The sequence below is a fragment of the Procambarus clarkii genome, chromosome 80, assembly GCF_040958095.1.
Source record: "Procambarus clarkii isolate CNS0578487 chromosome 80, FALCON_Pclarkii_2.0, whole genome shotgun sequence".
Lineage (NCBI taxonomy): Eukaryota > Metazoa > Arthropoda > Malacostraca > Decapoda > Cambaridae > Procambarus > Procambarus clarkii.
The window spans coordinates 17,771,127-17,793,480 of record NC_091229.1 but is presented as its reverse complement, the minus strand read 5'-3'; the positions used below and the strand labels follow the sequence as shown (position 1 = coordinate 17,793,480).

The 22,354-nt window shown below is 39.1% G+C and overlaps 1 protein-coding gene across 7 annotated transcripts in view; it reads left to right on the top strand.

Annotated features, from left to right (window-relative positions):
- The first annotated feature begins 13,419 nt into the window (after window positions 1–13,419).
- Window positions 13,420–22,354, top strand: part of Sur-8 (leucine-rich repeat protein shoc-2) — an 88,583-nt gene continuing 79,648 nt past the window's right edge. For 3 of the 7 annotated variants that reach the window (XM_045727857.2, XM_045727860.2, XM_045727856.2), the window contains exon 1: window positions 13,876–14,040. The gene's annotated coding sequence lies outside the window, so the exon portion shown is untranslated. Of the gene's footprint in view, window positions 14,041–22,354 lie in introns of all 7 variants that reach the window. The other 4 variants (XM_045727859.2, XM_045727855.2, XM_045727852.2 and 1 more) reach the window with 4 other exon arrangements.

The following is a 22,354-nucleotide window of genomic DNA, read 5'->3' as shown; positions in this document are numbered from 1 at the left end:
CTGTAATATTTCTGATGCTCGCTGGGAGGACGTTGAACAACCGTGGACCTCTGATGTTCATAGTGTTCTCTGATTGTGCCTATGGCACCTCTGCTCTTCACTGGTTCTATTCTGCATTTTCTTCCATGTCGTTCACTCCAGTACGTTGTTATTTTACTGTGCAGATTTGGGACCTGTCCCGCCAGTATTTTCCATGTGTATATTATTTGGTATCTCTCTCGTCTCCTTTCTAGTGAGTACATTTGGAGAGCATTGATTCGCTCCCAATAATTTAGGTGCTTTATCTCGTCTATGCGTGCCGTATATGTTCTCTGTATTCCCTCAATTTCAGCAATCTCTCCTGCTCTGAAGGGGGGAAGTGAGTACTGAGCAGTACTCAAGACGGGACAACACAAGTGATTTGAAGAGTACAACCATTGTGACGTGATCTCTGAACTTGGAACGATTCCAAGGTCAACAAGCCACAGTGTAGGACTAACAACAGGATATGCTTTTTCACCCACAGGGTTATAAACCTATGGAACCGCCTACCAGCCGAAGCGGTAAATGCCAAAACTGTGTTAGGTTTTAAAAATCTACCTGGAAAAAAATCAAAGCAAATAGAAGGGGAAGTGACCTTCGATAAGCCGCCGGCTTCCTGTCCTCGTCGAGGCCACTAGGGTTACTGCCCTCATGTAAATCATGTAAATCAGGTATATTTCCTATGACTTCAAGGAAAAAAAAGTAGTTATTAAATTGTATAAATCTCCAGTTCGCTCCAACTTTGATTATTGTATCAATATATAGAGATCTCATCTTCAGAAAAACATAGCTACTTTGAAGAAACTTCAACACCAGGCAACAAATCATTCCAGAAAAAGTCACCTCTCATACGGTTGAGGGGCCACAGGGCTAACAACATTGCAAACCAGAAGGCATGACAAGCGGATCTCATCGAAACTTTTAAATCTCTGAACAGTTTGGAAGACATTGATTTAGATAACATCTTTAAAAGGTTAGATATAACACAAACAAGGAGTAACGGTTTCAAGCTTACCAAGCCACAATGTGGGACATAATACAGGAAATGCTTTTTCACATAGGGTTATAAACCCATGGAACTGCCTATCCGCTGAAGCCGTAAATGCCGAATTTCAAAATACTGCCCATTACAATTATTAGGACAAATGGGGCACTTTTGACAAGCCGCTAGCTTCCTGTCCTCGTCGAGGCCACTAGAAAGATAGTAGTCCTCAGATAAATTCAGGTAAATGTGTAATCTGTCATCCCAAGCCTCTTCTGGCGTGATTACTGGCCTTATAAAATACAAAGCTGTATCATGAATACATACAAGAGTAAATAATGTATATATACAATAGTAAACAATTTATACAGTAATAAACCATGTAAGCACCGGTAAACATAATTTTTATAAATAATACTTTTATAGAAATAAACAGCATTATTAGTCACCACTGAGTAGCCACGTCAGTTTCTAATTAAGTTTAAGATGGTTTCCGGGGTATAAGAATATCTCCACACCTGCACTCTTGTAAAAACCCATCTAGCTCACAGATATCCAGCCACGCAGGGAGACATCCTAGGCTTGTGATCATCCTAGGCTTCTGATCTTATTCATTTTATGTTTGTGATGCTAGTCATTCATCTTATGCAGCTTCATATCATTCTTCACCATTATCATCATTCATCACCATTCCAAATGTATTCTATCGTCCCGTCGCCCAATTTACAATCCGTCCTCAGACCAAATCCAACAAAACGTAAAATTGATGATGTTAGTGCCCTAATTCATACAGTTGACAACAAATTCTCCTTTGTTATACTTACTGAAGCGTGGTTAAAAGAGGATACTACACAACTCTTTAACATACCAAACTATTCAGCAATTCACAACTGTCGACCAATTACCTAGTAATACTTGTACCTAGTTATCCTTGTTCATTATAGTGTATTGTTATTATTGTGTATTAATCTATTTTTTGTTTATTGATTATTGCGTCAAAATTTCTTACAGTGTAATTTTTTTAATGTAAATTTTTTTTTCTCAATTTTACTTTAAATTATCTACTTAAGGGGGGCATCAGTTAAAAAATATGCAATAAATGAAAACTAGTTCAATTTCAATTAAACTTTTTTGACGAGTTGTATATGAAAAGGGTTTCATGTGGTCCAAGTCTCAGCATCGTAGCATAAATAGGAAGGGAGAAAAAAATATTGAATTATGTGTCAACAAATTTCCAAAATGGTCAAAAATTAACATCAAACACAAATGTCAACTGAAATCATGTCTATGACTCTCAGGTATCACAATAGCATATAATAAAAATATTTAATAAATAGTTTTATCCCCCAAAAATTTAGTTAAAAAAATTTATTTTGTTTTTAATTTTTTCTTATTTGCTTATCGGACGATTTACATGAAACTTATACACCTGACTGCACGTGAGTCTATCTGTAAGGGTGCCAAGGGTGCCAGGAAATTGGTTGATGTCACCCTTAGCCACAGATGGCAGCACCTTAGACTTAACTTTTTCCTATTTATTTTCTAGTAACATAAACGTTCCTATAACTCTTTCATTTTTTATTCAATTTAAAATAAACAAATAAAAAATAAATAAATAAATGTTTATTTAGGTAAGGTACATACATATAAGATATTTTTACAAAGATTGGTGGACTTATAGATAGAGCTAGTACATACAATGCCTAAAGCCACTATTACGCAAAGCGTTTCGGGCATGAAAAACATAAATGACTAAAGCTTAATACTAATTGAGCATAAAGAGTAAAATGAAACATGAAATACATGAAACTTACACCTTACATGAAACTTACACCTTATATGTAGAGTTTATGTCTCTACAAATCTGTAAAAAGCATTTTTTCCTAAGTTCCTATATTGATTTTATAATAGTAATAACCATGATATATTTGCATAATTTTTTATGGAACTTTGACTATTTGTATTAGTAAAACTAAACATGTTTTTTAAAAATCCGCTAAACAGATCCTTTTATTATATGCCAATGTGATAGAAAAGTGGCATAGAAATGATTTCATTTGAAACTTGTGGTTGTAGTTTCAATTTGAAAATGTGTAAAATTCGTTAAAAAAAAACTCCCTTTCTATTTAGGCTGCAATACTGAAACTTCGAACAATTGTAGCTCTTTTCATATACAACTAGTCAAAAAAGATTGGTTGACATTGAACAACTTATAAGAAACGCAGTTATGCACCCTTAAAATTACCTGTATCTGTAAAGTAAAGTATAGCTGTAAAGTACCTGTAAAAACAGGTAAATTTTACTGTAAATTATCTACTTAAAATTATCTGTTAGTTTAAGGACTTTCCCGAAATGCTATGCGTGCTGGTGGCTTTACAAGAATGTAATTTCAATTTAAACTCTATGTTCTCTGTTAACCCCAATGTACCTTCTTGTATATAAATAAATAAATAAATAAATAAATAAATAAATAAATAAGTAAATAAATTCAGAGAGGTGGTGGTATTGCTCTTTACTACCACTAAGAACTGACATGCTTGAAAGTAATTAGAACTAGAGACGCCTGTGGGAAGTATATCTTTGCCTGTTTCAGAGTCAAGGGTGGCGAGGCTGTCCTGACTGTGGGAGCTGTCTACAGGCTTCCTAACACTGATGTGTCTGAATTCAACTCTAACCTTAGAGATCTAATACTAGTTAACAGACTTAACAAAAACCAACTAATAATTTCGGGGGATTTTAATAGTGATCTCTGCGAGCCTGATAACTCTCATACTGCTAGTTTGCTCAGCTGTATGAATTCCTGCTTCCTCATACTCTTAATCACTAGACCTACTAAAATCACTGATAGTACTGCCTCTGCTCTTGACCACATCTGGACTAACATAACCTCTCCACTTACTTCAGGGATAATCACTGATAGGACCACAGACCATTACCCCACATTTCTCCTAACCAACATTAATAAACCACCTCTAGATACAATGAAGATAAGCCTTAGGCTGCACAATGAAACTTCTATAATCAACTTTATTCCTGCTGCTGCTAATATCACCTGGGAGACTGAATTAGGTAGCATAGGGTACATCAACCTAGCAGTGCAAACATTTCTTCAGAAAACTCTGAGCCTCTATAACACCCACTGTCCAATGCTAACGAAACAAGTCACAACTAAAAAGTTAAACACTCCATGGCTTACTAAGGGTATACTTAAATCTATTAATAAAAAACATGACCTTGAGAAGAAGTATAGGTTAGGAGTCGTCTCCGAAGAAGTTTCAAAGATTTACTTATCAATGCTGTCTAAAATAATTAGAAGAGCCAAAATAAAATACTACGAAAATAAATTTAATCAAATTAAGGGCAACATAAAGAAAACATGGAGCACTATTTCCCAAATATTAGGATAAAAAAAATTTATGAATAAAAAAAACAATACTCCTGTCCAATGACGACGGTTTGCTTTCAGCCTCTGATACTGCTATTGAATTCAATAGGTTCTTCTCATCCATTGGCACATTCCTTGCCAATGATATTCCATCCTCTCTAAATAATGTTAAGGACTATCTTACAGGTAACTATCCAGAGTTACTGTACCTAACTCCCGCTAATTCCACTGATGTTAATGAGATAATCCTTTCCCTTAAAACAAAGTCAAGTGCCCTTGCTGAGATACCAGCTCTAATTTACAAAAAAGCCTCCAGATTTTTAGCTGCTGCCATTGCATTGCTCTACAACAAATCACTTGAACTCGAAACCTTTCCTCATATTCTAAAGAAATAAAAAGCGAGAGTAACACCAGTCCATAAATGTGGTAATCTCACTGACGTCAACAATTTCAGACCTATATCAAGTCATGCAAACCTTGTCAAAAATATTTGAAAAGCTAATCTACAAGCAGCTTTACTCTTATCTAGCCAAACACAATATACTTAGCCCTTACCAATATATCTTCAGACCCTCCCCCCTCCCCCAAAAAAACTAACGATGCACTGCTTAGTATGATTAACATGATACATACAGCTCTTGATAAAAATGAGTTCCCTGTTGGGTTATTTGTGGACCTACGTAAGGCTTTTGGCACTGTCAACCACCAAAACCTTCTTCTTAAATTACATCATTATGGAATCAGAGGTCACTCCCTGCAATACTTTCAGTCTTACCTTAGTGACAGGCTCCAGTATGTTTCTGTGAATGATTCCATTTCTCCGACACTACCCATAAACATTGGTGTTCCTCAGGGCAGCATACTTGGCCGTCTCCTCTTTCTCATCTACATTAATGACCTTCCAAATGCCTCGCAACATCTCAAACCAATTCTATTTGCTGATGACACCCTTCATTATCTCCAGTCTTGACCCTCTTGCTCTGAATGTTACAGTGATTACTGATCTAAATAAAGTCCATCTTTGGCTAACTGCTAACAAACTCACACTTAACATCGATAAAAGATTCTATATTTTGCTTGGTAATAAATCCTCAGATCAAATTAATCTAAGAATAAACAATATCCAAATTAATAACAAAGTAGATGATACATTCCTTGATGTTCTCATCGATAACAAGCTGAATTACAGGGACATATTCAAAATATAGTACAAAAAGTTTCTAAAACTGTTGGCATTCTTACTAAGATTAGATATTATGTTCCTCGCCCTGCCCTGGTGACGCTCTATTACTCTCTCATCTATCCTTATCTCAACTATGGTATTTGTGCTTGGGGTTCTACTACCCAAAATCATCTACGTCCTCTAATTACTCAACACAAATCTGCTATTGGAACAATATCTAACTCTGGCTCCCAGACAGCACTTGGTACCCTTACTTAAATCTTTGTGTTAGATATGAAGTCACTGCACATTCTCTCAGGTGTACTCTATATATTTAAAAATCTGAACTGTAATGTCAATTCCTGACCTTAAAACGCTTCCCAGAAGGTTGTAACAGGACCCATGGGCACCACACCAGAAATAAATACCTATTTGATATTCCAAGAGTGCGCCTTAACCAAACTAGAAATGCTCTACAAATCAAGGGACCCAGAATGTGGAATGACCTTCCTAATCATGTCGAAGGCTGTACCTCTCTCAACCAGTTTAAAAGAAAAAATAATTACTACCTAATAAGCAGGCGATGAGTCACAATAACAGTAGACTAAAGTATGTTGACCAGACCACACACTAGAAGGTGAAGGGACGACGACGTTTCGGTCCGTCTTGGACCTCAAGTCGATCGACTTAAGAATGGTCCAGGACGGACCGAAACGTCGTCGTCCCTTCACCTTACAGTGTGTGGTCTGGTCAACTACCTAATAAACTCCATGTAACCTACCTTACCCCCCCCTAAATGTCAACCCATGTCTTCCTATTTTCAAACAATACTAGTTGTTTGTTGACCAACTTATATAATTACTGATTTTTGACATGCCCCCCCCCCTCCTCCTAATTTTTTTCCTTTTTCAACACAATTTATACTTTAATCTCAACTAGTATTAAGTTGTAGTCTAAGTGTTTGTTTCCCCACACCTTTCCCGAAACGCTGTGCGTATTAGTGGCTTTAGGTATTGTATGTACTAGATCTATCTATAAATCCAACGTTATGTTTGTAACTCATCTATGTATGTACTTTTACCTGAATAAACATTTGATTTAATGCGGAGAAAGGTATAGAATGTCAGAATTTGGATTCACATATCAACATAAAGTGGTGATAATAATATATTGATGTTGTATTTGTAGATAGCCGAGTTAGTAGTACTAGGTGAGATTACTAGGGTAATGAGAGTTAGTTATTCATTGTTCTACTTTTGAATAAAGTATTAACTGAACAAATTGTTTAGTTAATTCAGAATGAAGTTCCACATTTTGGGTCCGTGTATTTGCAGGTCGTGTCAGCATGGATTTAGTCTGACTCTGGGAATATCAAATATATTTATTTCTGGTGTAATGGTGTCCCATCTGCTCGAAACGCTGCGCGTACTAGTGGCTTTACAAGAGTGCTAGAGGCTTTACTATGGTATGTATTCTCTCAAACCCAACGTACCTTCTTGTATATAAATAAATAAATAAATAAATAAATAAATAAATAAATAAATAAATAAATAAATAAATAAATAAATAAATGTTCATCGGTTCTATTTCATTCATCTTGTAGGTTTCAATACAGAATTAGAATCGAAGAATAAGGCTTTGCAAGTGTAAATAGTACAATACAGTGTGTGGAGTGAGTGCTTAGCATGTTTAGGGATTCAAACAGCATGTGTTTGTGTTTTGCATAAAGAGCTTCAGATTAACCTTATAAATCTGAAACTGAAATCTACACTACTTTTACACACATAAATCACAATTGCGTGATGCATCAAATGAACAAACCCACAAGGGCCGTGACGAGGATTCGAACCTGCGTCCAAGAGCATCCCAGACGCTACCTTAATCGACTGAGCTACGACATGGTCAAAAGGAATTGAAACCGAAGTTCTACTGAACTTCTAGGATCCTGCAGCCTCTCCGAGGCACAAACCAGGGTTCGAATCCTCGTCACGGTCCTTGCAGATTTGTTCATCTACACTAGCTGTTCCGTATACAGAATATGGAACTGTTGGTTCCATATATATGCATAGTTCCATATACAGTATTTGTATGATTGCATATATATATATATATATATATATATTATGATATATATTATATCTCACATTGACAGTGGCTTGACGAAAAATGCAGACTGACCCCTCACTCATCTGGTGCCTTCGGGAGGTAGAGATGTTTGAGATATATATCTCGAACTATCTACTTCTTTTGTAAGGTCTGATGGCGTAGTGGGTTAAAGCATACTAGTTATGCCAGCTACTGGAAGGTAGTTGTGCTTTCTGGGTTCGAGTCCCACTGGTGGGTGTTGTCCAAAGATTGTTTATCTTCACTTGTGGTTTATGCAAGTATAGGCTTATAAGCTGGACACGAGTTCTCTCACATTGACAGTGGCTTGACGAAAAATGCAGACTGACCCCTCACTCATCTGGTGCCTTCGGGAGGTAGAGATGTTTGAGATATATATCTCGAACTATCTACTTCTTTTGTAAGGTCTGATGGCGTAGTGGGTTAAAGCATACTAGTTATGCCAGCTACTGGAAGGTAGTTGTGCTTTCTGGGTTCGAGTCCCACTGGTGGGTGTTGTCCAAAGATTGTTTATCTTCACTTGTGGTTTATGCAAGTATAGGCTTATAAGCTGGACACGAGTTCTCTCACATTGACAGTGGCTTGACGAAAAATGCAGACTGACCCCTCACTCATCTGGTGCCTTCGGGAGGTAGAGATGTTTGAGATATATATCTCGAACTATTTACTTCTTTTGTAAGGTCTGATGGCGTAGTGGGTTAAAGCATACTAGTTATGCCAGCTACTGGAAGGTAGTTGTGCTTTCTGGGTTCGAGTCCCACTGGTGGGTGTTGTCCAAAGATTGTTTATCTTCACTTGTGGTTTATGCAAGTATAGGCTTATAAGCTGGACACGAGTTCTCTCACATTGACAGTGGCTTGACGAAAAATGCAGACTGACCCCTCACTCATCTGGTGCCTTCGGGAGGTAGAGATGTTTGAGATATATATCTCGAACTATCTACTTCTTTTGTAAGGTCTGATGGCGTAGTGGGTTAAAGCATACTAGTTATGCCAGCTACTGGAAGGTAGTTGTGCTTTCTGGGTTCGAGTCCCACTGGTGGGCGTTGTCCAAAGATTGTTTATCTTCACTTGTGGTTTATGCAAGTATAGGCTTATAAGCTGGACACGAGTTCTCTCACATTGACAGTGGCTTGACGAAAAATGCAGACTGACCCCTCACTCATCTGGTGCCTTCGGGAGGTAGAGATGTTTGAGATATATATCTCGAACTATCTACTTCTTTTGTAAGGTCTGATGGCGTAGTGGGTTAAAGCATACTAGTTATGCCAGCTACTGGAAGGTAGTTGTGCTTTCTGGGTTCGAGTCCCACTGATGGGCGTTGTCCAAAGATTGTTTATCTTCACTTGTGGTTTATGCAAGTATAGGCTTATAAGCTGGACACGAGTTCTCTCACATTGACAGTGGCTTGACGAAAAATGCAGACTGACCCCTCACTCATCTGGTGCCTTCGGGAGGTAGAGATGTTTGAGATATATATCTCGAACTATCTACTTCTTTTGTAAGGTCTGATGGCGTAGTGGGTTAAAGCATACTAGTTATGCCAGCTACTGGAAGGTAGTTGTGCTTTCTGGGTTCGAGTCCCACTGGTGGGTGTTGTCCAAAGATTGTTTATCTTCACTTGTGGTTTATGCAAGTATAGGCTTATAAGCTGGACACGAGTTCTCTCACATTGACAGTGGCTTGACGAAAAATGCAGACTGACCCCTCACTCATCTGGTGCCTTCGGGAGGTAGAGATGTTTGAGATATATATCTCGAACTATCTACTTCTTTTGTAAGGTCTGATGGCGTAGTGGGTTAAAGCATACTAGTTATGCCAGCTACTGGAAGGTAGTTGTGCTTTCTGGGTTCGAGTCCCACTGGTGGGTGTTGTCCAAAGATTGTTTATCTTCACTTGTGGTTTATGCAAGTATAGGCTTATATATATATATATATATATATATATATATATATATATATATATATATATATATATATATATATATATATATATATATATACACGTATATATATATATATATATATACATATATATATATATATATATATATATATATATATATATATATATATACATATATATATATATAGGATTTTTTCCAAGTGGATTTGGAACTGAAGCATTTACGGCTTCGGCGAGTAGGCAGTTCCATAAGTTTATAACCCTATAGGTCAAAAGGCATTCCCTGTTTTCTGTCCTACGCTGTGTCTTGTTGAGCTTGAAGCTGTTGCCCCTTGTATGAGCTTGAAGCTGTTGCCCCTTGTATGAGCTTGAAGCTGTTGCCCCTTGTATGAGCTTGAAGCTGTTGCCCCTTGTATGAGCTTGAAGCTGTTGCCCCTTGTATGAGCTTGAAGCTGTTGCCCCTTGTATGAGCTTGAAGCTGTTGCCCCTTGTATGAGCTTGAAGCTGTTGCCCCTTGTATGAGCTTGAAGCTGTTGCCCCTTGTATGAGCTTGAAGCTGTTGCCCCTTGTATGAGTTTGAAGCTGTTAATGCCCCTTGTATGATTAACACTTAACCTTTTAAAGAAGTTGTCTGGATTGATATCCCTAAACTTTATAGAATTGCAACCGGGAGAATTGCTTACGTTCAAGGTTACATGGCACAGAGTATATCTGTGCAATGTAACCTTCTTGTATTTATTTATATATATATATATATATATATATATATATATATATATATATATATATGTATATATATATATATATATATATATATATATATATATATATATATAATTTTTTTATAAACTTTTGCTTTTAACTTTATTTTACAGGTCTTGATGAGATCAGCCTTGTCATGTATGGTCTGCAGCGTTAGCCTTGTGGTCCTCAACTGTTTGAGGAATGAAAGTTGATTGGTCAGAAGACTGGCAAATATTTTTTAATGTCGAAAAATAGAAAACCTTGCATGAGGGGCATAACAATCCACGTCACAATTACTAAATTAACACCATTACCTTGCAACAGATTGACGGAGAAAAGGACGGTGGAGTCAGAGTCCACCATCAACAACATCAGAGCTCCCAGCAACAGCCTGGTGGACCAAACTCTCACAAGTCAAGCCTGGCCTCGGGCCGGGCTTGGGGAGTAGAACAACTCCCAGAACCCCATCAACCAGGTATCAACCAGGTAACCAGGTATCATCCACTGAAAGTTGCACAACAAAATGCGAGCTGCAGTGAAACGTTATAGAACCCTTGGATAGTCAAGCGAACGTTTGACTTCAAGGAAAAGAAGGTAGTTATTCAACTATATAAATCTCTGGTTACACACAGAAATCACAATAGCGTGATGCATCAAATGAACAAATCCACAAGGGCCGTGATGAGGGTTCGAACCTACGTCCGAGAGGATGCCAGACGTGCCTTAATAGACTGTGCTACGATATGGTTAAAGAATTGCAATCGGGACTCCAGGTTGCAATTCTTTTACTCCCGGTTACAATTCTTTTAACCATGTCGTAGCATAGTCGATTAAGGCGTGTCTGGGATCCTCTCGGACGTAGGTTCGGAACCTCATCACGGCCCTCGTGGATTTGTTAAATCTCTGGTGCTTGAATTATTGTATCCAATGGTGCCCAACCACTTGGACGGTTGGGGGTTGAACGCCGACCTGCGTGAAGCGAGACCATCGCTCTACCGTACACCCCAAGCGGTTGTTCACATACAGGATGAACTAAACTGAAAAAATGAACATAAACTTATAGACCTACAGTCCAACCACTTGGGCTGGACGGTAAAGCGACGGTCTCGCTTCATGCAGGTCGGCGTTCAATCCCCGACCGTCCAAGTGGTTGGGCACCATTCCTCCCCCCCCTCCCCCCGTCCCATCCCAAATCCTTATCCTGACCCCTTCCCAGTGCTATATAATCATAATGGCGCTTTCTCTTGATAGTTCCCTTCCTCCTTGTAGACCTACAATTTCTGCAAGTTTTAAAACTGAAGGTTAAACATCTTAGAAGCTAAAAGCTAAATCAACCAATACCATATATAATATCAAGAGAGCCCCCGTTCAAGTATGTTTATTGAGACAAGAAAAAAATATATCTCAAAGGGATTGAGTAGCTTAGGCTATATCTACCCCCCAGCCACTCAGCTATTAAAGCAGTATAGATGTAACAGAACACTTGATATATTTATGTCTTTGATATACCTGGAGTCAGAGTATATCTGTGCGAACACAGAATGCAAATAAAAGGACGCAATGTATGGATCTCTCTAATGATTTAAAACATTGTCAAACTTATACTTTATTCAAAAGTAGAAGCAAAAAGTTTTTTATTTGATCTTTATGGTTTCCCACCTTGTGTTATTCACCCAATTTAATACTTAAGAAATGCAACTTCATCAGTCCTATCCCTTTGTTATGTAACTATTATGTTGAACTAAAATTATGTTGCAATGTAACCTATTATTACTTTTATTAATATTTATCTTAAGGACCTGCCCGAAACGCTATGCGTGTTAGTGGTTTTACAAGAATGTACATGGTAAACCCCAGTTTATGTACTTTCTCAACCCAATGTACTGTACTTGCAATGTAACCGTCTTGTACCTGCAATGTAACCGTCTTGTACCTGCAATGTAACCTTCTTGTACCTGCAAGTAATCTTGTACCTGCAATGTAACCGTCTTGTACCTGCAATGTAACCTTCTTGTACCTGCAAGTAATCTTGTACCTGCAATGTAACCGTCTTGTACCTGCAATGTAACCGTCTTGTACCTGCAATGTAACCGTCTTGTACCTGCAATGTAACCGTCTTGTACCTTCAATGTAACCTTCTTGTACCTGCAATGTAACCGTCTTGTACCTGCAATGTAACCTTCTTGTACCTGCAATGTAACCGTCTTGTACCTGCAATGTAACCGTCTTGTACCTGCAATGTAACCGTCTTGTACCTGCAAGTAACCGTCTTGTACCTTCAATGTAACCGTCTTGTACCTGCAATGTAACCGTCTTGTACCTGCAATGTAACCGTCTTGTGCCTTCAATGTAACCGTCTTGTACCTGCAAGTAACCGTCTTGTACCTGCAATGTAACCGTCTTGTACCTGCAATGTAACCTTCTTGTACCTGCAATGTAACCGTCTTGTACCTGCATCGTATTCCAGGGACCATAGGATTAAGGACTTGCCCGAAACGCTACGCGTACTAGTGGCTGTACAAGAATGTAACAACTCTTGTATATATCTCAAAAAAAAAAAAAAATGTAACCGTCTTGTACCTGCAATGTAACCTTCTTGTACCTGCAATGTAACCGTCTTGTACCTGCAATGTAACCGTCTTGTACCCGCAATGTAACCTTCTTATACCTGCAATGTAACCGTCTTGTACCCGCAATGTAACCGTCTTGTACCCGCAATGTAACCTTCTTATACCTGCAATGTACCTTCTTGGAATCGCTTCCCCGCAGAAGCCGTGATTGTCAAAACATTACTCAATTTTAAAATCCAGTTAGAAAAAATCAACAGGACAAATGGAGAGCGGGCTTCCTATCCTCGTCCAGGCCAATGGAGTATTAACCCTCAAGTTAATTCAGGTAAATATATAAAAATAAATAAAAATAAATAAATAAAATGCTAGGCCAAAATGAGTAACCACATTACAAAAAATATATATATATATTAGCCGTTCGTGGCTTGGGCGCCGTAAATATGAGATATGTTATTATGGCGTGAAGCATCAGCCGGAGATGAGGGGCTTGGGCTCAGACACATCACAAACCCAGCAATATCGTAGACAATGTGTGTGTGATATTGCAACTTGAGCGGCTGACCGTAAGACCACAGGGGTGGTGGGGGGCGACCATGGAGCTCCGCAGAGCTGGCTAGAGCCCCATAGATCACCCACAAGGTGATGGGCAATGTTGAGAGACGTCGTGAAGACGGTGTCGGCGAACAGCCTTTACAGGTTTCTTGAGTAGAGGACCTCGTAGTAAATATTAGAAGACTTGTCACTACTTTTGAGAGTTGCATCCAAGGTTAGCCCTGGCATTTAGGGTCCAGTGTGGAGAGACTCATACATTTTCCCCAATGCCAAAATTAACTCATGATTTAACTGCATGGCATATACAATTATGACATGAGGTGGTATATTTGAGTGTAAAGGTTTGAATGAAATGAGAGAGAAGCGAAGGAGAGCCGGAGTGTGATCCAGGCTCCGTATTCCAATGTTGTAGGTCAATGGCAATGCGCAGCGGGGTCGGCGCAGGCAGACATTGCTCGGCAGCACCCAACGTCAGCTACATCTCCGCAAATTGGACCAAAATTTAGCGTTAAGTGCCCTCTCGCCGCCTCCATTCCCAAAGCCAAGCCACACTGGAATACTAAAGATGATTTTACACGCCAGATTAGCATTATGAGGTAAGCCTAGACGCGGGATATCAATGGAAATAATGAGCTGGACATCTTGAAAATCCCATTTTGTTTAGAGTGGAGATACATCGTTTGGAGAGTCGGATATCAAGTGGCTGTAGCGGCAAGCAGGTGGAAAAAATCTGCGAGCAGGTGGATAGTAGTGTCGGGAAGGGGGCCCATGAGCCTCCCTACCATCCCTAGCCCCAGTACCAGCGGCCCACCCTCCACCCACACCACAAATATCAAGCCAATTGCTGTGAAACACGGGAGGGAGATGCTGGCTGGTGTTTACCTGGTGTGATTCATCCTCTGGTGAGTGTGTGAGTGAGTGGTGAGGCTGGCCAGGGCCTCACACCACCACAACCACCACCTACCTGTCACCCGTCGTGAGTAACTGACAGTGAGGAAGTGTTGAGGCGACTGACGTGTTGTCAGTTGCCTGGTTGATACCTGGTTGATGGGGTTCTGGGAGTTGTTCTACTCCCCAAGCCCGGCCCGAGGCACGGCTTGACTTGTGAGAGCTTTGGTCCACCAGGCTGTTGCTTGGAGCGGCCCGCAGGCCCTTGCCTGCTGGTAATGTGCAAGTGTTGTGACTGAGTGTGTCGTGTGGGTGTTGGAGACTGTCGTCTGTGTTTTTAAGATTAAGGAAGTGTGTCTAGAGGACTGTGTGTGTGTGTGGCTCTTGTGTCTGGGGGTCCATCTTCTGATGATTTCGGGGCTTTTAGTGTCCCCGCGGCCCGGTCCTCGACCAGGCCTCCACCCCCCAGGAAGCAGCCCGTGACAGCTGACTAACTCCCAGGTACCTATTTTACTGCCAGGTAACAGGGGCATAGGGTGAAAGAAACTCTGCCCATTGTTTCTCGCCGGCGCCTGGGATCGAACCCAGGACCACAGGATTACAAGTCCCGCGTGCTGTCCTCTCGGCCGACCGACTGTCCAGGTGGTTTGTGTATGTTACAGGGATCTGTAAACTAGCTTTGAAGTAGGCGAGAATGTAGATCCACTTTGCATGGGTTTACTGTAAACTTGTAATATTTCTGAAGCATATCGACCTGTAAGAATTTACTGGGCAGCTTGTAACAGTATTCTCGTTGGTCCTATGTTCCAACTTGTTCCTTCTTTACCGAACCCCCTTTGGAAGGTGTAGCGGTTGTTTGCTCCGATTACCGGGAGGGCAGTTTACTCTGGCTTACGCCGCCTCTTGTGGCCAAAGTATAGGATATAAACTAAGTATTTCAGCCCTTAGGGATTAGCCTAAAGCTCTAACCCTTGTGATTTGGCTTTGAGAGGGAGTCAGCTCAAGGTTGCAAACCTAACCCAAGGTTGAATGTTGCATTTGAGTGATAATGTGTGGCTTCATATAAATTATCAGTTGATTAAGTAAACCATTTACAAACCATCCAATGTACAGTGACTGGTAACCTAGCATAAATCTGTTGCTATTACAGTTTGGTATGTTTACAAAATACAGTACTGTATAATCAAACAAATTTCAGCAGCTTATGCTGTATACTGTATCGCAATGAAGTCATTTAGTGGTTTTCTGTTGTCGAGAATTGAATCTGGGACCCTCAAATGTGAGCCAGTGATATAATTACCTACGTGTAGTTACCTTAGAGTAGTTACAGGATGAGAGCTACGCTCGTGGTGTCCCGTCTTTCCAGCGCTCTGTTGTATAATGCTTCGAAACCGCTGACGGTTTTGGCCTCCACCGCCCTCTCACCCAACTTGTTATAAAAAAATAATTAATGTGTTTACTCTGATGACCTAAATTTATTTTAATTTGATCTTAATTAATCTTAATTAATTGCCCTGATCTTCCTAAAAATGTAGCAAATGAGCCTGTGTTTGTGAGTTACTGTGTGTTCAATCCTATGCTTTTGGCAGTAATTCCTGGTTTTAATGGCAGTAAGAATGCTTTTGGCAGTAATTCCTGGTTTTAATGGCAGTAAGAATGCTTTTGGCAGTAATTCCTGGTTTTAATGGCAGTAAGAATGCTTTTGGCAGTAATTCCTGGTTTTAATGGCAGTAAGAATGCTTTTGGCAGTAATTCCTGGTTTTAATGGCAGTAAGAATGCTTTTGGCAGTAATTCCTGGTTTTAATGGCAGTAAGAATGCTTTTGGCAGTAATTCCTGGTTTTAATGGCAGTAAGAGGTGTTGATTGGGATGTATTTGAGATGTGCTTATCAACTTTATAAATTACAAACTTTATGAAGACTGTCCAATTAATCTATTGAGAGCAGACCATATGAAAGAAAGCTTTGGCCTAGTGCTTTCTTGAGAATTATTTGAGAAATATGACACCCTGTGGTGAAGGACAAAGTAATCGGAATTGATAGTAAATGAGAATTCCAGTAGTTAATGGACTGGACTGTCAAACAATTTTCTTCCATCAATTTTAAGTTTCATGATACTGTACTGTATAGAATGAACTTTCAGAGGATCGTGTGGATCCAGTTATTTCCCAATTAAGCCACATAGTCAGAAATTTCTGGATAGTCTTTGGATTGATTTACAGAATGCAACTCTAAAATCCCAGGAATATTGCATCTGTGTGGGCACAGTTTGTGATACTCTCACACTCATGAGGTATGCACATTATGAGGTATGAGGTTGCCAAAGAAACTTGAAGGTACCTTGAGGTGCTTCCGGGCTTAGAGTCCCCGCGGCCCGGTCGTCGACCAGGCCTCATGCTACTATGTACTAAAAAATCTGTAAACTATGTCACATTCTGAAAATGTGACTTCATCACCATCAGCAATTCTTCAAAATCAGTGATTTAATTTGTTTAATTTACAGAACAACAGTCCTTTAGGGAACATAAAGGCTAAAATTGATTGCTATTATCATAACTATACCTGGTTGATACCTGGTTGATGGGGTTCTGGGAGTTGTTCTACTCCCCAAGCCCGGCCCGAGGCCAGGCTCGACTTGTGAGAGTTTGGTCCTACCAGGCTGTTGCTTGGAGCGGCCCGCAGGCCCACATACCCACCACAGCCCGGCTGGTCCGGCACTCCCTTGGAGGAATAAATCTAGTTTCCTCTTGAAAATGTCCACGGTTGTTCTGGCAATATTTCTTATGCTTGCTGGAAGGACGTTGAACAACCGCGGACCTCTGATGTTTATACAGTGTTCTCTGATTGTGCCTATGGCACCTCTGCTCTTCACTGGTTCTATTCTGTATTTTCTTCAATGTCGTTCATTCCAGTACATTGTTATTTTACTGTGTAGATTTGGTACTTGGCCCTCCAGTATCTTCCAGGTGTATATTATTTGATATCTCTCTCGTCTTCTTTCTAGTGAGTACATTTGGAGGGCTTTGAGACGATCCCAATAATTTAGGTGCTTTATTGCATCTATGCGTGCCGTCTATGTACTCCAAATTGGTACACACTCATGAATGAGCACATTTCCTGTTAACTAAAGGTTGCAAACAAATGGCAGCACTGTTATCATTGTAATGTTTTCTGAAAAAAAAAAATAGCTATTTTAGAACAGAAAGAAATCACAATGGGGTGGTATATTAATGAGGAAATCATTTGGAGCAATGCGGAGATATGTACCTGCGTTTTAGAGACACCCAGACGCTTGCCTTAACCCACTTGGCTATGATAGGACAGCAGTAGGTTAAGCAAGCAATTGGACAAGATAGGTTAAGGCAGGCATTTGGGAATCACTAGAATACTGGTTCAAATCCCCGCACTGCTCCAAATGATTTTCTCATTAACTAGTTTATCGTGTTTAGTTTTATACAAAAATATAGGATAGAATTTTAGTAGTCTGTTCAATTTCACAACCGAATGGATACGTGCTTCAACTTCGAATCTTTAAAGGTCAAGTTTCTCTGCTATCTCGCTTTCACGGAATTGTTATTTAATTTCTTGTAGGACATGATCGCTTTCACTTAACCCTTGGCTTGTGCGATTCTCATAGCCCTTGTACATCACTATGCACAAATCTTAATTGAAAAGTATTAATTTTGTATTGCAAAAAGAGAGCAAAAAATATGGAAAGTTGGTAAAGAAAGATTAAACAAAATATATATTTCCTGGGCTGTACAGAATTATTAATGCTGATTTTGTCCTTTTGATTCTTGAAGTTTGAATATACTGTAAATGTTTACCCATAATTAAATTTTTTTTAATAAGATTCAAGGAAAATCATAAATATTTTACAGTAAACTAAACAAAAAAAATGGTCTAAAATGTATTTTTTCCCATAAATATATTTGTTCATGATTTTGCCACATGCCCCAAAATTCTTGAACCGTAATTAATAACTTATACAGTACTGTATGTAATAACACGGTTTATCTATGTATTTGGTAATAAAGCCAAAGACAAATCTTGATAATTACTGTATAGTATAAGGATTTGAAAGGAGAATGTAAATTTTTGTAAGTTTCAAGTGAGAATTATCATGATATAAACCATATGTTCATCAGGTGAATTCTTGTATGATATGATGTTGGTCATCATATAAGGGTTAATGGAGGCAGGTACTAAAACTCAGAGATTTCCTCTTTTTTCTGGTGAATAGCATATTCAGCAATTATGGTACTTCCCCCTTCCCTTATTCTTGTAACTACCTAAGTATAGTTACAGGATGAGATTTACGCTTGTGATGTCCCGTCTTCCCAGCACTCTGTCATATAATGCTTTGAAATTACTAACACCTGCCATATGTGCTGATTCATAAATATCTCCAGATTTGATAATCAAAATGTACACATTTCTGTTCTTGCCTCATAAGTCTTTCAGCTTATTCATTTCAGCTCACACTTATTCAGTACCATTGATATTACCTTATTTCTATCTGCCCCTTTTCTCTTGTTTCATGATTGTTATTGAACCATCTTGTCCATGTGTTTTCTTGTCGGAAGACTGCAGGTATGATTATTAATTTATACATTTCACTTTGGATCTCCAATGAAACAATGTTAACATCTCATGGGTTATTCAGGTATAAATTCTTTTACTCTTGAGTGCTATCTCAATAGCATAACCTTTTTGATTTTGCTATCTTTTTCTTCAAAGTTAATAACCCCTCTGAAATGCCACTTCAATTAGAATTATCTCTTATTCTCTTCTGCTAATGCAGCAATGTCTGTTATTTTCCCCTGAATTACATAATTCTAGTATTCTTGAACTCAACTTATGTTAATCAAAATTTTTGTGAACTTATTTCCTCCTTTTTTGGACACATTGTTGACCTCTTTCTAGTGATTTTGCTCCATTTCACAGGCTCCCTGAACCATGTCACCATAAAATATATCATGTTTTCCTCATTCCTGCACTGTTTCAGCTGATGCTTTCTCCAGGTTCTGTTTTTACATAACTCTGTCTTCCTTTGAGAGGGCTCATCTTGACCATAGTTACCCCCTTTGTAATTTTCTGGTGTTTCTGAGCTCTTCCATCTGTTGCATCCCATTTCAGTCACCTCTAGTGGATATATGTTTTTTTTTCCATTATCATGCCTACTAATAATCCTTTACATTCTGAATCTTTTGTAGTTTTGTTGCAAACTAATGCACATTTTCTAGTTTTATTTTGTGCTTAATGCTGCATGTTTTTGTGAAATTGTAAAAATTAGGTAAATCAGGTAAATATTCTAGTACAGTATTTGAATCACAAAAACTACATAGATTAGTCTTGAAAGTTCTAATTTGGTTTTTAAATGCTGCTCTTTGATGGCTTTCCATATGTTGATGTTATTGCTGGAATTATATCCACTCCCAAGTCTCTTTCTCTTCTGGTCCTGGTAGTTGTCTTCCCTTTATATTATTGATTCTTCTGGTCTCCCATTTCCCTTTCCCACCTTCATTGCTTCATCTTGTTAAGGTTGAACTCTAACGTGCATATATCTGGTCACTTTTAGAATTTGTCAAGGTCTTCCTGTAATTCTCTGATGTTCCCTTTTAGTTTTAACATGTCTCATTAGTTTTGCTTCATTTACAAACATTACCATGTACAGTCTTACTCCCTCTGGTATATCATTAACATAAATTAGGAACAGTAATTGTTATTAGACAAGTCCTTGGAGGACATGACTTGTCATGTCTTATTTCAACACCTCTCTGAGACTGTTATGTAAAATGGTGGGCTTGCTATGGGGAAACTGGTACTATTAAGGGGTAAGGGTAGTTAGAATACAGAGTTATCAACTATGGGAGAACTAAAAGACCCGGCCCCCAAAACAAACTATCCACAGTAATAATAACTTGCTACTAGACCATGTCAGACTAAGGGTTGATCAATGCACTCCCACACAGGAAGAAGGGATACTCCGTTCTAATTTACTTATTTATTAACCCCTTAACAACCCCCCATATACACTCACACCAATAACAATAATAATAATTACTTTACCACACTATCTTACGTGAAAAGCCTTGGTCCACATAGGCAAGATACAAGGTTTACACTAAGAACAAGCTAGGGTAAAGTACTACTGGATAAGCACTGAAGCTGGATGCAGCTTAGGGTAATGAGACTACGTGGTACCCTAATACAAAAACAACACTTAGGGGGTACCCAAAACACTGGCAAATACTACCCCCAGGTCTCACCAATCGTTACTACCAGAGTAAGCACACTTAAACACACAGTACTTAACTTAATGGTACAGGAACTTAAGGTAAGGAAAATAAGAGAAGGGAGAAGAAGAGAAATGCAGCCACAGAGTAGGTCTCGTCCCCACGAACGCCAGCTAGAGAAGAAGGCTCCCAGCGACCAGCTCAGGCCTCCCGCATGTGGTGGTGCCGGGAGGAGCCTAATTGATCGTGCAGCTAAGCACATTAAAAATCTTCCCCTATGCAACATATTGTTACTTTCCTCGTTCTCAGGGTAGTTAATCTTATAACAATGTTATACTTAATCCACAACAAGCTCAAGAGTTTGAATGCTGGTGAGCAACAAGATTCGTCCTACGTTTGGCAGGGAAGATACGAACAGAGACACATCGACTTGCGTTTTGCTAATCTAACGTAGCTTATTTAGTTCAATTTTGACCTCTGGTTTCCACTGAGGAACCCAGGGTCGTAACAGAGACCCTTTGTTTTCTATCCATCAGGTACTTTCTTACCTAATCCAACCCTTTTCCAGTTATCCTTTCTAGGCTCATCTATCCTGTACACTACTCTTTTGCGAGGAATCGTATTATGTGCTTTCTGAAAAGGAATCTGTATGTTTTCCATGTTTTTCTGGTTCTTTCCTTCTCTTCCTTGCAATTCCTATTAAAAGGTTTATTTTTTCCTTATCCTCCTTGAGTGGGATGAATTGCTCTGTGAAATATGCACATATCAGAGCCATGAATTATCAACATATATCAGCCTACACACTCGCCTGGCATTTCGCAAGTTCTTTGACCTGGGTTCATATCCTGGCCGGGGAGGATTTACTGCTCGCCAATCCTTAACTGTAGCCTCTGTTTACCCAACAGTAAAATGGGTACCTGGTTGTTAAACAATTTAGCAGGTCGTATTCCGGGGAAAATGTGGATTAAGCATGCTCGAGCTGAAACGTTATGCATGCTAGTGGCTGTAGAAGAATGTAAGAACTCTTGTTTATATATATTAAAAACAAAATTGTTGTCTTCCCCTTTTACATTCTAGTTAATGATATTAACTAGATATCTATTACTCTCTGCAGGTAAACCCTCACCTCCGTTTATCTTGTTTTGGGGATCTATGTCCCTGCCACCCGGTCTGTGATCAGGTATCATGGTGGTCTTGTCTACCAAGCATTAGATGCAGCTGCTTGCAGTCTGGCATATCACAGCACTGTTAAATGTCTGGATTAAATATCTCGCCACCTAGAGAAGGTGGAGGAGGCCAAAACCGTCAGTAATTTCAAAGCGTTATACGATAGACTACTGGGAAGACGGTACACCACGAGCGTAGCTCTCGTCCTGTAACTACACTTAAGTAATTACACTTAGGTAATTACAGTTGATCAGGTATCCTTTGGAGGTGTTTATCAAGTTCTCTTGAACATCATGAGAGATCGGATCGTTAATACCCCTTATGCTTAGAAAGAGAGCTTTGAAGAGTCTTTGGCCCTTAATATTGATAGAATTGTCTATTAGCATACCTATTGCACCTCTACTTTTCAACACTGCTATTTTTCATTTTGTGTCATGCCTCCTGATCTCATAAGGAGCTATTTCTGGATGAAGATTTGTGATCACTCTTAATATTTTCAAAGTGTAAATTATTACTGATCTCACTCGCACATTCTTGAGCATACAAATTAAAACGTTTTAAGTGGTTCTGATAATCTAGATGTTTTATTGGGTGTATTCGGGCAGTAAAAGATCTTT